The 10,548-nt window shown below is 37.9% G+C and overlaps 1 pseudogene; it reads left to right on the top strand.

The window, feature by feature from the left end:
* The window catches only part of LOC102873101, a 195,867-nt pseudogene that overhangs the window by 75,214 nt on the left and 110,105 nt on the right, over positions 1–10,548 (top strand).

The raw sequence follows: 10,548 nt of genomic DNA, 5'->3' as shown, positions 1-10,548 counted from the left end.
AAATTATAGAACAATATCGTTGATTTCACATGCAAGCAAGATTCTGCTGAAGATTATCTAAAAACGACTGGAACAGCACATCAGTCGAGAACTGTCACAAGTCCAGGATGATTTTAGAAGGGGTCGTGGTACTAGGGATATTGTAGCTAATGTTAGATGGATATTGGCTGAAAGCAAGGAATACCTGAGGAATGTCTATCTGTGCTTCATTGATTATGCAAAGGTGTTTGACTGTGTGGACTATAACAAACTGTGGCTGACTCTGAGAAGAATGGGAATCCTAGAACACTTGATCATGCTAATGTGAAACTTATACTTGAACCAAGAGGCAGTCGTCAGAACAGAGCAAAGAAACACTGTATGCTTCAAAATTGGGAAGGCATACACTAGGGATGTGTCCTATTTCCATACCTTTTCAACGTGTATCCAGAACAGATCATTCTGTGAGGAGAAACGTGGCATCAGGATTGGTGGGAGATCTATCAACTATATATTATACATACTTAAAATTTAAGTGCATTCCCAAATATGGAGAGTAAAGAATAAATTTTTAAAAATGCCTTGCTCCATGTAATTTAATTATCAAGGAAACATATAATGCATTAATTGTTGTAATTGTTGTTAGGTGTCGAGTCACTTGTGACTCATAGTGACCCTGTGTACAAGAATCCGAAGCTCTGCTCTGTCCTGTGCTAATCGACTATCTCTGACACTTCCATTCCTATTATCCCAGTCACTGAATCAATCCACCTCATAGAGGGCCTTCCCTACTGCGCTGTCCCTCCACCCTACCAAGCATGATGTCGCTCTCCAAGGACCTGTCCCTCCTTACAACATGTCCAAAGTATGTTAGAGACAGAGCCTCAGAATCCTTGCCTCCAAGGATCCGCCTGGTTTAACCCTCTCCAGGATGAATGTTTGTTTTCCTAGCAATCCATGGTACCCTCAGTACTCTTCTCCAGCACCACAGCTCAAAGGCATCAATTCTCCTTCTATCCTCCTTAGTCATTGTCCAACTCTCTCATGCATAGCAAGTGGTTGCAAAGACCTTGGCCTGTATCAGACACACCTTAGTTTCCAGAGAAACACTATTGCTTTTCAGAACTTTGAAGAGGTCCCTGATAGCAGACTTTCCCATGGCAATACGCCTTTTAATTTCCTTGCTATGGTGCCAAGAATATTGACTGTGGAGGCAAGCAAACTAAAGCTATGAACAATCTCAATCTCTTCACCATCCATCCTGATGGTGCCAATTGGTCCAGTGGTGAGAATCTTTGTCTTCTTAACATTGAGCCTCAGTTTCTACTGAAGGCTGCTTGACCCTCTGCAGCAAGTGCTTCAGGTCCTCCTCAGTTTCAGCAAGGAGGGTTATATGTCATCTGTATAACTCAGATTGTTGATAGATCTTCCACCAATCCTGACCCCACATTTCTCCTCATAGAGCCCAGCCTCTCAGATAATCTGTTCTAGATACAAGTTGAAAAGGTATGGAGACAGGACACATCCCTGGCATATGCCCTTCCTAATTTTGAACGATGCAGTGTTCCCTTGCTCTGTTCTGACGACTGCCTCCTGGTCCAAGTACAGGTTTCTCATTAGCACGATCAAGTGTTCTAGGATTCCCATTCTTCTCAGAGTCAGCCACTGTTTATTATGAATCACACAGTCAATGCCTTTGCATAGTCAATGAAACACAGATATACAATCCGCTGGTATTCCCCGATTTCAGCTAATATCCATCAAACATTAGCTACAAATTCCCTAGTACCACAACCCCTTCTAAACCCAACTTGGACTTCCAGCAGTTCTCTGCTGATGTGCTGTTCAAGTTGTTTTTGGAAAATCTTCAGTAGAATCTTGCTTGCATATGAAATCAATGATTTTGTTCTATAGTTTCCACCCTCTGTTGGGTCACCCTTGTTTGGGATGGGAACAAATATAGATCTTTTCCAGTCAGTTGGCCAAGCGGTTGTTCTCCAGGTTTCTTGGCACTACTTGTTGAGCATGTCCAGGGCAGCATGTGTTAGCTGAAATATTTCAATTGGTATACCATCTATTCCTGGGGCCTTATTTTTTGCCATTTCCTTCAAAGCAGCCTGAACTACTTCCTTCATCAGCATAGGGTCTTGCTCATATGTTGTTTCATGAAATTTTTCTGAGTCTGCCAATTCCTTTAGATACAGTGACTCAGTATATTCTTTCCAATTTCTTTTAATACTTCCTGGATCATATAATATTCCGCCTAAAGCATCCTTGATTATTTCAACTTGAGATTTGAATTTGTTCTTCAGTTCCTGATAGCAATAAGACAAGAGAAAGAAACAAGAGGTATCCCAATTGGCAAAAACGAGGTATAATTATCTCTATATGCAAATGATAGGATAGTATACATAGAAAACCCTTAAAGACTCAGCAGGGAAACTACTGGACATAGTTGACCAATTCAGCAAAGCGGCATGATTTAAGATCAACATACAAAAATAAATTTAATTTCTCTACAGTGAGAAAGATAATACAGAACTGGAGCTAAGAAAAGTAATATCCTTCACAATAGCTAATCACAAGATTAAATATTTGGGAATAAATCTAACCAGAAACACAAAGGATCTATTTTTTAAAAAATTACAAAACATTACTATAAAAACAAAGAGACCTAGAAAAATGGAAGACTATACCTTATTCTTAGATAAGAAGACTCAATAGTGTGAAAATGACAATACTACCAAAGGCAATTTACACATTCAATGCAATCCTAATGCAAATACCAATTTCATTCTTCAATGAGATGGAAAAGGCAATCACCAATTTCATTTGGAATGGAAAGAGGCACCAAATAAGCAAAGCACTCCTGAAAAACAGAAACAAGGTAGGAGGCATCTCACTCCCTGATTTCAAATCCTATTGCAGTGGTGGTCAAGACAGTATGGTACTGGTACAGAGACAGTCACATTGATCAATGGAATAGACTTGAGATTCAAGAAATAAGCCCACCTACCTTTAGACAACTGATTTTTTACAAGGAGATTAAATCTGTTAAATAGGGAAATGACAGCTTTTTTAACAAATGGTGTTGGCAAAATTGGAAAAATATCTGCAGAAAACTCAAGCAAGAACCACACCTCAAACCAAACATAAAAATCAAATCAAAGAGGATCAGGGCCTAGGAGTACAACCAACGACTATAAACTTCATTAAAGAAAAGCTTGAAGAACTCTAGAAGCCCTAACCCACAACATAAACAGGCTACCATGCCTCCTGAAAAACCTACATCCAGGGTGGATAAAATAGATGAATGGGACCATCTAACAATAAAATCTTTATGCACATCCAACAATTTCTTCAACAGAAAAGCCACAGACTCAGAAAAATATCTAGTAATGACATGTCTGATAAGGGATTTGTATCTAGAATTTATAGAATATTCAAACACCACAACAAGATAAAAATAAATAACTCAATTGCATAATGGGTACAGGATATGAACAGACACCTAACCAAAGAAGACATTCAGATGGTGAACAAACACACGAAGAAATGTTTAAAATCCCTAGCTCTAAGAGAGAAGCAAATCAAAATTACGATTTGATATCATCTCACCCCAGTAACAATAGCAAAATTGAACAGAGCAGCAAAGAACAAATTCTGGAGATCTTGTGGAGAAACTGGAACTCCTATTCATTGTTGGTGAGCATATAAAATGGTGCAACCACTAAGGAAGGCAGTATGGCACTTTCTCAAAAAATGAGAAATAGAAATACAATTTGACCCAGCAATTTCACTACTGGGAATATACCCTAAAGAAACCAGAACTGCCACCCAAGTACACATTAACACACCTATATTTATTGCTACTTTGTTCATAATAGCAAAGAGTTGGAAACAACCCAAGTGCCTTTCAACAAATAGTTAGAGAAGCTTTGGTATATTCACACAATGGAATACTATATTGCATTGAAAAACAAGGAACTCATCAAATATTATACAAAATGGGTGAACCTAGAGGACATTATGTTGAATGAAATATTTTAGTCCCAAAAGGAAAAATACTGCATAATGCCACTGTTATAAAACAGGATTGACATAAGGTTTGGGAAGAAACTAAGAAAAGAGGGGATAAATAATGTACACTGCATTGAAACAGTAGAGAGAGAGAGAATTGTTTACAAGGGATATGTTGTTATTGTTTTTATGTGCCATCGAGTTGCTTGTAAGTGAAAGCTACCCTATGTACAAGAGCCCTAGATGCCATTTTATCTTGTGACAACCTCATTGTCTCAAACACACTCATTCCCACTACCCCAATCACAGAATCAATCCATCTCATTGAGGGTCTTCCTCTCCTGCGCCATCCCTCTACTCTCCCAAACATGATGTCCCTCTCCAAAGACCTGTCCCTCCTTGCGACATGCCCAAAATATGTCAAACAGAGCTTCAGAATCCTTGACTCCAAGGAGCATTCCTGCTTCACTCTCGCCAGTACAAACCTGTTTGTTCTCCTAGCAGCCCATGGTATATTCAACACTCTTCTCTAGCACCACAGCTCAGACTCATTAATTCTCTTTCTATTATCCTTATTCACTGTCCAATTCTCTGACGCATAGCATGTAATTGCAAAAACTATAGCCTGGATCAGGCTCATCTTAGTCTCCAGTCTGATGTCATTACTCTTCAGTACTCTTGAGAGATCCCTCACAGTTGACTTTCCCAATGCAGTTTATCTGTTGATTTCCTGGCTGATGTTACCAAGAGTGTTGACTGTGGAGCCAAGTAAACTAAAACTGTTAACCATCTCCATCTCTTCACCATCCATACTGATGCTAACAATTGGCCCAGTGGTGAGAATCTTTGTTTTCTTGATGTTGAGCTTTAATCCACATAGGAAGCTGCAGTCCTTGACCTTCTAGAGCAAGCGCTTTTCAGGTCCTTTTCAGTTTCAGCAAGCAGAGTTGTGTCATCCACATAACACAGGTTATCGATGACTCTTCCACCAATCCTGATGCCACAGTCCTATCATTTGGTATTATTTGTATGACAAGAGTCCAGAATAAGAGCTGCATCATAAAGTGGACTGGGGAGTGGGGGATTGTATAACAATGAAAGATTTTTTTTTTCTTTTCAAAGAGAAAAGAGGACTGAGGGGGAGGGGTCGCTAGGGAGGAAAATGTGCAACCATGAATGAATGGAAATCCAATTTCTCTATAATCCTTCATTAAAATCTCAATAAAAAAGAAGAAAACCTGAAAACAAACTAAAAAGAAATCAAATTAAATAGTAATGTTAATACAAGACTATATAAATATGCAAAAAGAGTTAGCTGGGCTAGTTATGCTAATTTAGAAAACTCTCCAAGATAAAAAGCAAATAACATAACAGTTTGCATGAATTATCCTATGGTGTAAAGTAAGATATACCCATATGTTTATTTATATGCATGGAAAAATTCTGGAAGGATATACAAGGTTACTTCTGGAGAGTTGGATGGATGGTTTCAGAGTGAAATAGACTCATTTTTCACTGCATGCCTTAAAATTTTACTGGGTGAGTTTCTAGTTTAAAAAAAAAAGCAACAAAAAAAAGAAAAATAAAACATTTAAAGCACCAAGGCAAACATTGTTTATTTTGCACGTTTTAGATTAGTGACCAAAACAAATATTGAATTTTTCTTATGAGGATGGCCAGTACAAATAAATTATCCTGACAAATTATTTATGTGTTCTAAATTATATTGGCTGTGTGACTCTATCAACCATATTAAAATCATAACAAACAAATTGCTGTCCTTAATTGTGACAAAAAAAAAGACATACTGCATCAAGAACAATCTAGTTTCATCCTTAAATGTTTAAATGGTTTAGGCTATAACAATGATACACATGCATATTGAAAAATATTTTCCAAAGCAAATAAATTGCATAGAATAGTAAATCCAACTTCACTCATTGGCATGAAGATGGATTTAATCCATATTGATCCTTCATCAGGTTGCAAGACAGTAATAAAAAGAGAATTCCATCTTTTCCCCTTGGATTATCTGATGGATTCAATCTGATGAAGATGTGTAGCCAATGTATTAGCAGCACAACTTGCTATGGACTATCAACAGAGCTTCCTAAATACAACATACATTTTACTTTCTCATAGAGTTTTAAGATTGGTGAAAGCCCAAGTATATAACTTAATTTTGTATATAGTGTAAGGCATTATCAACTCAGTTAACCATGATTTACTCTCTTTTCCATCATTTAGTGATCTCAAGTACTTTCTTATTTGCTGTTACATGTGAGTTAGTCATCTGAGACTCAAATTCATCATATGCAGAAGGGCTCTGAACTTTGTTCCATCTTAACAGTCTCACTGTCTCTGACATACCTACATTCATTTTCCGTTACTGTGTCAATCCATTTCATCTGAGGTCTTCTCCTACATTGTCCCTCCACTCTTCCAAGCATAATATCCTTCTCTAGGGAATTGTCCTTCTTAACCACTTGCCCAAAGTATGTGAGACAGAGCTTCAAAATCTTTGCCTTCAAGGAGCATACTGTTTTCACCCTTTCCTGTATAAACCTGTTTGTTCTTGTGGTTCATAGTATGTTCAATACTTGTCTCCAGTATCACAACTCAAAGGCATCAATTGTTCTTCTGTCCTCTTTGGTCATTGTTCAGCTCTCTGATTCATAGCAAGTAATCGCAAAGTCTGTAAAAAGATATTATGCTGGGAAGGCAGAAGGTTAAAGAAAGAAAGGAAGACACTCCACAAGATGAATTGATTAAATTATTGTAACAATAAACTCAAATATATCAGATTGTGAGGGTGATGCAGCCTAGGGCAAGGTTCAGATCTGTTTTTGATAGTCACTATGAGTAGCAGTCTACACTTTGGCAACTAAGAATAACATTAAAAAAAAACAAAAACAGCAACTGGGGGGAAAAAAACCTCAACATATATGGGCAATTCCCTCCTGTGCAATTGACTGCATCAAAAAATTCACCAGCTAGGGTCAGCTATGAGTTGCTTCTGAAACTTTGGTACACAACAACAGCATATATGTATACATATGAACATAACTATTTATGTAGCATCTACTCCCATATTTAGTGTATTACTGATGAATTGCATATAGATTCCTATTCAATTACAAAATCTTCAACTATGCGCAATAGCGATTCTCATACACCATCATTAGTAAGGCTATATTCACATAATTAGTATCAATTATCACTCATGTATTTAGCTCTTAAAGTATTAAAACAATATCCCTTAAATGACAGTAGTTCATTGTACAAATAATTACATACAAATTCAAAATAAATATTTCAAAATTGTCTAGAAAAAATTCCACTTTCTCACAAACTGACAGTTAATTAAAGATGAGGAATTTCATTTACTTGGAATTAGTTAGAGCTGACACTTCTTTTCTTCCATTGCTGTGGTGTTTTAATATTTTATTGGAAGTGGTTATAAGGACTATATAACAAACTATAAATATTTTTTCAACAAGAGACTAGTCATTTTGAATTAGTCAAAAGTCAATGCCATTGCCACAGAGTCAGAATCAATTGCTAGCTGGGCCTAGCACCCGGTTTCTGAGACTGTAAATTACATGGGAGGATATTGATCATCTTTCTCCTATGAAGCCACTAGTAGGTTTGGACCGCCAGAGCACTACCACATTTGATTACCAGTAAACTACCAAACAGATGATACTAAAGGCTATTGTGGAGAAGAATATAATGTGCCTAAAGAAGTAGGGTTTTGTGGATAATAATAGTCAGTGATTATGGCATCATTGCAACTCTAAGACTCCAGCCTACAATCAGAGGCTTAGTAAGAAATATACTAGCTCTCCCAAGACAAGGATTTATAAGAATTCCACAATATTTATACATATAAATAAAGCACATTGAAATCCAGACAAAAGTCACTGCTAATTTGAAAATGTGTGATTTATTGCAATAGACTTTTGCATAAGTTTTAAGTTTGTTGCTACTCTTCTCGGTTTTTGCTGCTTAACTGAATTGACTTGCAAAGAATAAGTGTTTGTATAAAGTCTGAGGCCTCCAAGAACCTCAGAGTTGGAAATGTCATGTAACATATCAAATCTGGTTGGTAATAACATAAAATCCAGCCACTAAAAAGTGGTACAGGGGTGCATATATACTTCTTACAATACATTGTGTACCGGGCCAAATGACTGAAACAGATTTATATTTGTTCCCATTCCAAAGAAAGATAGCCAATAGATTGTAGAAATTATTGAACAAGATCATTAATATCACAAACAAGTAAAATCTTACTGAAGATTATAAAAAAAATGAATAAAACAGTATCTTGATGGGGAGCTGGCAGAAATAGCTTTAGATTTAAAAGAGAACATGCCATGAGAGATATAATTGCTGATGTCAGATCTTGGCTAAAAGCAAATACTAGAATGATGTTTACTTGTATTTTATTGTCTATGTAAAGCAATTGACTAGGTGATTCACAGCAAATTATGGATAAAATAATTTAGAAGACTGGCAATTCTAGAACACTTAATTTTGTGTATCTAAAATTTAGATGTTCACCAAGAAGCAATTACCTGAACAGAACAAGGAAACACTGCATGATTTAAAACCAGGAAAAGTGTGGATTCTTTCCACATAACTGTCTGTACACCAAACAAACCATCTGAGAAGCTGGACTATCTGAAGGATAATCATCAAGGTAGGAGGACAACTTATCAATAACCAGCATTATACAGATCACATAAAGTGAAGAAGACTTATGCAATTACTTGTTAAAATTTTCGACTACAGTCTTCAATATGGATTATGTTTCAATATAAAAAAAACTAACCAAAAAATTCGTTAGAACAAGACTAATTGACAATATTATAGCGGAGAAAAATTCAAATTGTCAACAGTTTAATTTTTACTGTTATTCATAATGAAAACTTACCGTGGTTGTTGTTAGGTGTCATCAAGTTGAGTATGACTTATAGCTACCCTCTGAATAACTCACCTGAACCATGTTCTATTCTGTGACAGCCTCATCACCTCTGATATGTTGTTGCCGTTGTTGTTGTTATGTGCTGTCCAGTCGCTTGTGACTCATAGCGAACCCTATGTACAACAGCCCTAAATTCTACTCTATCCTGTGCTAATCTCAACGTCTCCAATACACCCAAGCTGATTACCCCAGTCACTGAATCAATCCACCTCATAGAGGGCCTTCCCTCCCGCACTGTCCTTCCACCCTACCAAGCATGATGTCCTTCTCCAAGCACCGGTCTCTCCCCACAACATGTCCAAAGTATGTCAGACAGAGCCTCAGAATCTTTGCCTCCAAGGAGCTGCCCAGTTTGACCCTTTCCGGGATGAACCTGTTTTGCTAGCAGTCCATGGTACCCTCAGTACTCTTCTCCAGCACCACAGTTCAAAGGAATCAATTCTCCTTCTATCCTCCTTAGTCATTGTCCAACTCTCTGATGCATAACAAGTGATTGCAAAGACTATGGCCTTTACCAGATGCACCTTAGTCTCCAGAGAGACATCATTGCTCTTCAGTACTTTAGAGAGGTCCCTAACAGCAGACTTTCCCATCACAATACGTCTTTTAATTTCCTGTCTACTGGTGCTGAGAGTGTTGACTGTGGAGACAAGCAAACTAAAGCTGTGAACAATATCAATCTCTTAACCATCCATTCTGATGCTGCCAAATGGCCCAGTGGTGAGAATCTTTGTCTTCTTGACATTGAGCTCAATCCATATTGAAGGCTGCAGTCCTTGACCCTCTGCCGCAAGCGCTTCCGGTCCTCCTCAGTTTTAGCAAGCAGGGTTGTGTCATCTGCATAACTCAGATTGTTGATAGACTTTCCACTAATCTTGACCCCACATTTCTCCTCATAGAGCCCACCCTCCCTGATAATCTATTCTGCATACAGGTTGAAAAGGTATGTAGACAGGACACATCTCTGGCGTAAGTCCTTCCCAATTTTGAACCATGCAGTGTTTTCTTTTTCTGTACTGACGACTGCCTCTTGGTCCAAGTATAGGTTTCTCATTAGCACGATCAAGTGTTCTGGGGTTTCCATTCTTCTCAGAGTCAGACATAGTTTGTTATGATCCACACAGTCAAACCCCTTTGCATAGTCAATGAAACACAAATATACATTCCTCCAGTATTCCCTGCTTTCAGCCAAGATCCATCTAACATTAGCTACAATATCCCTGATACCACAACCCCTTCTAAACCCAGCCTGGACTTCTGGCAGTTCTCTGCTGATATGCTCTTCCAAATGTTTTTGGATAATCTTCAGTAGAACCTTGCTTGCATTTGAAATTACTGAGATTGTTCTATAGTTTCCACACTCTGCTGGGTCACCCTTCTTTGGGAAGGGAACAAATATAGATCTCTTCCAGTCATTTGGCCAAGTGGTTGTTCTCCAGATTTCTTGACACATATTGGTGAGCACGTCCAGGGTAGCAACTGTTAGTGAAGGACCCCCGAACCGCTGGTCCTGTTCTGTCCCGAGTGGACGGCGAAGACCCAAGACTCCAAGACACCGG

The sequence above is a fragment of the Elephantulus edwardii genome, unplaced genomic scaffold, assembly GCF_000299155.1.
Source record: "Elephantulus edwardii isolate Elephantulus edwardi_28Jun2011 unplaced genomic scaffold, EleEdw1.0 scaffold00402, whole genome shotgun sequence".
NCBI classification, from domain to species: domain Eukaryota; kingdom Metazoa; phylum Chordata; class Mammalia; order Macroscelidea; family Macroscelididae; genus Elephantulus; species Elephantulus edwardii.
Note: the sequence above shows the minus strand (reverse complement) of the source record. Positions and strands in the feature narration are given on the sequence as shown.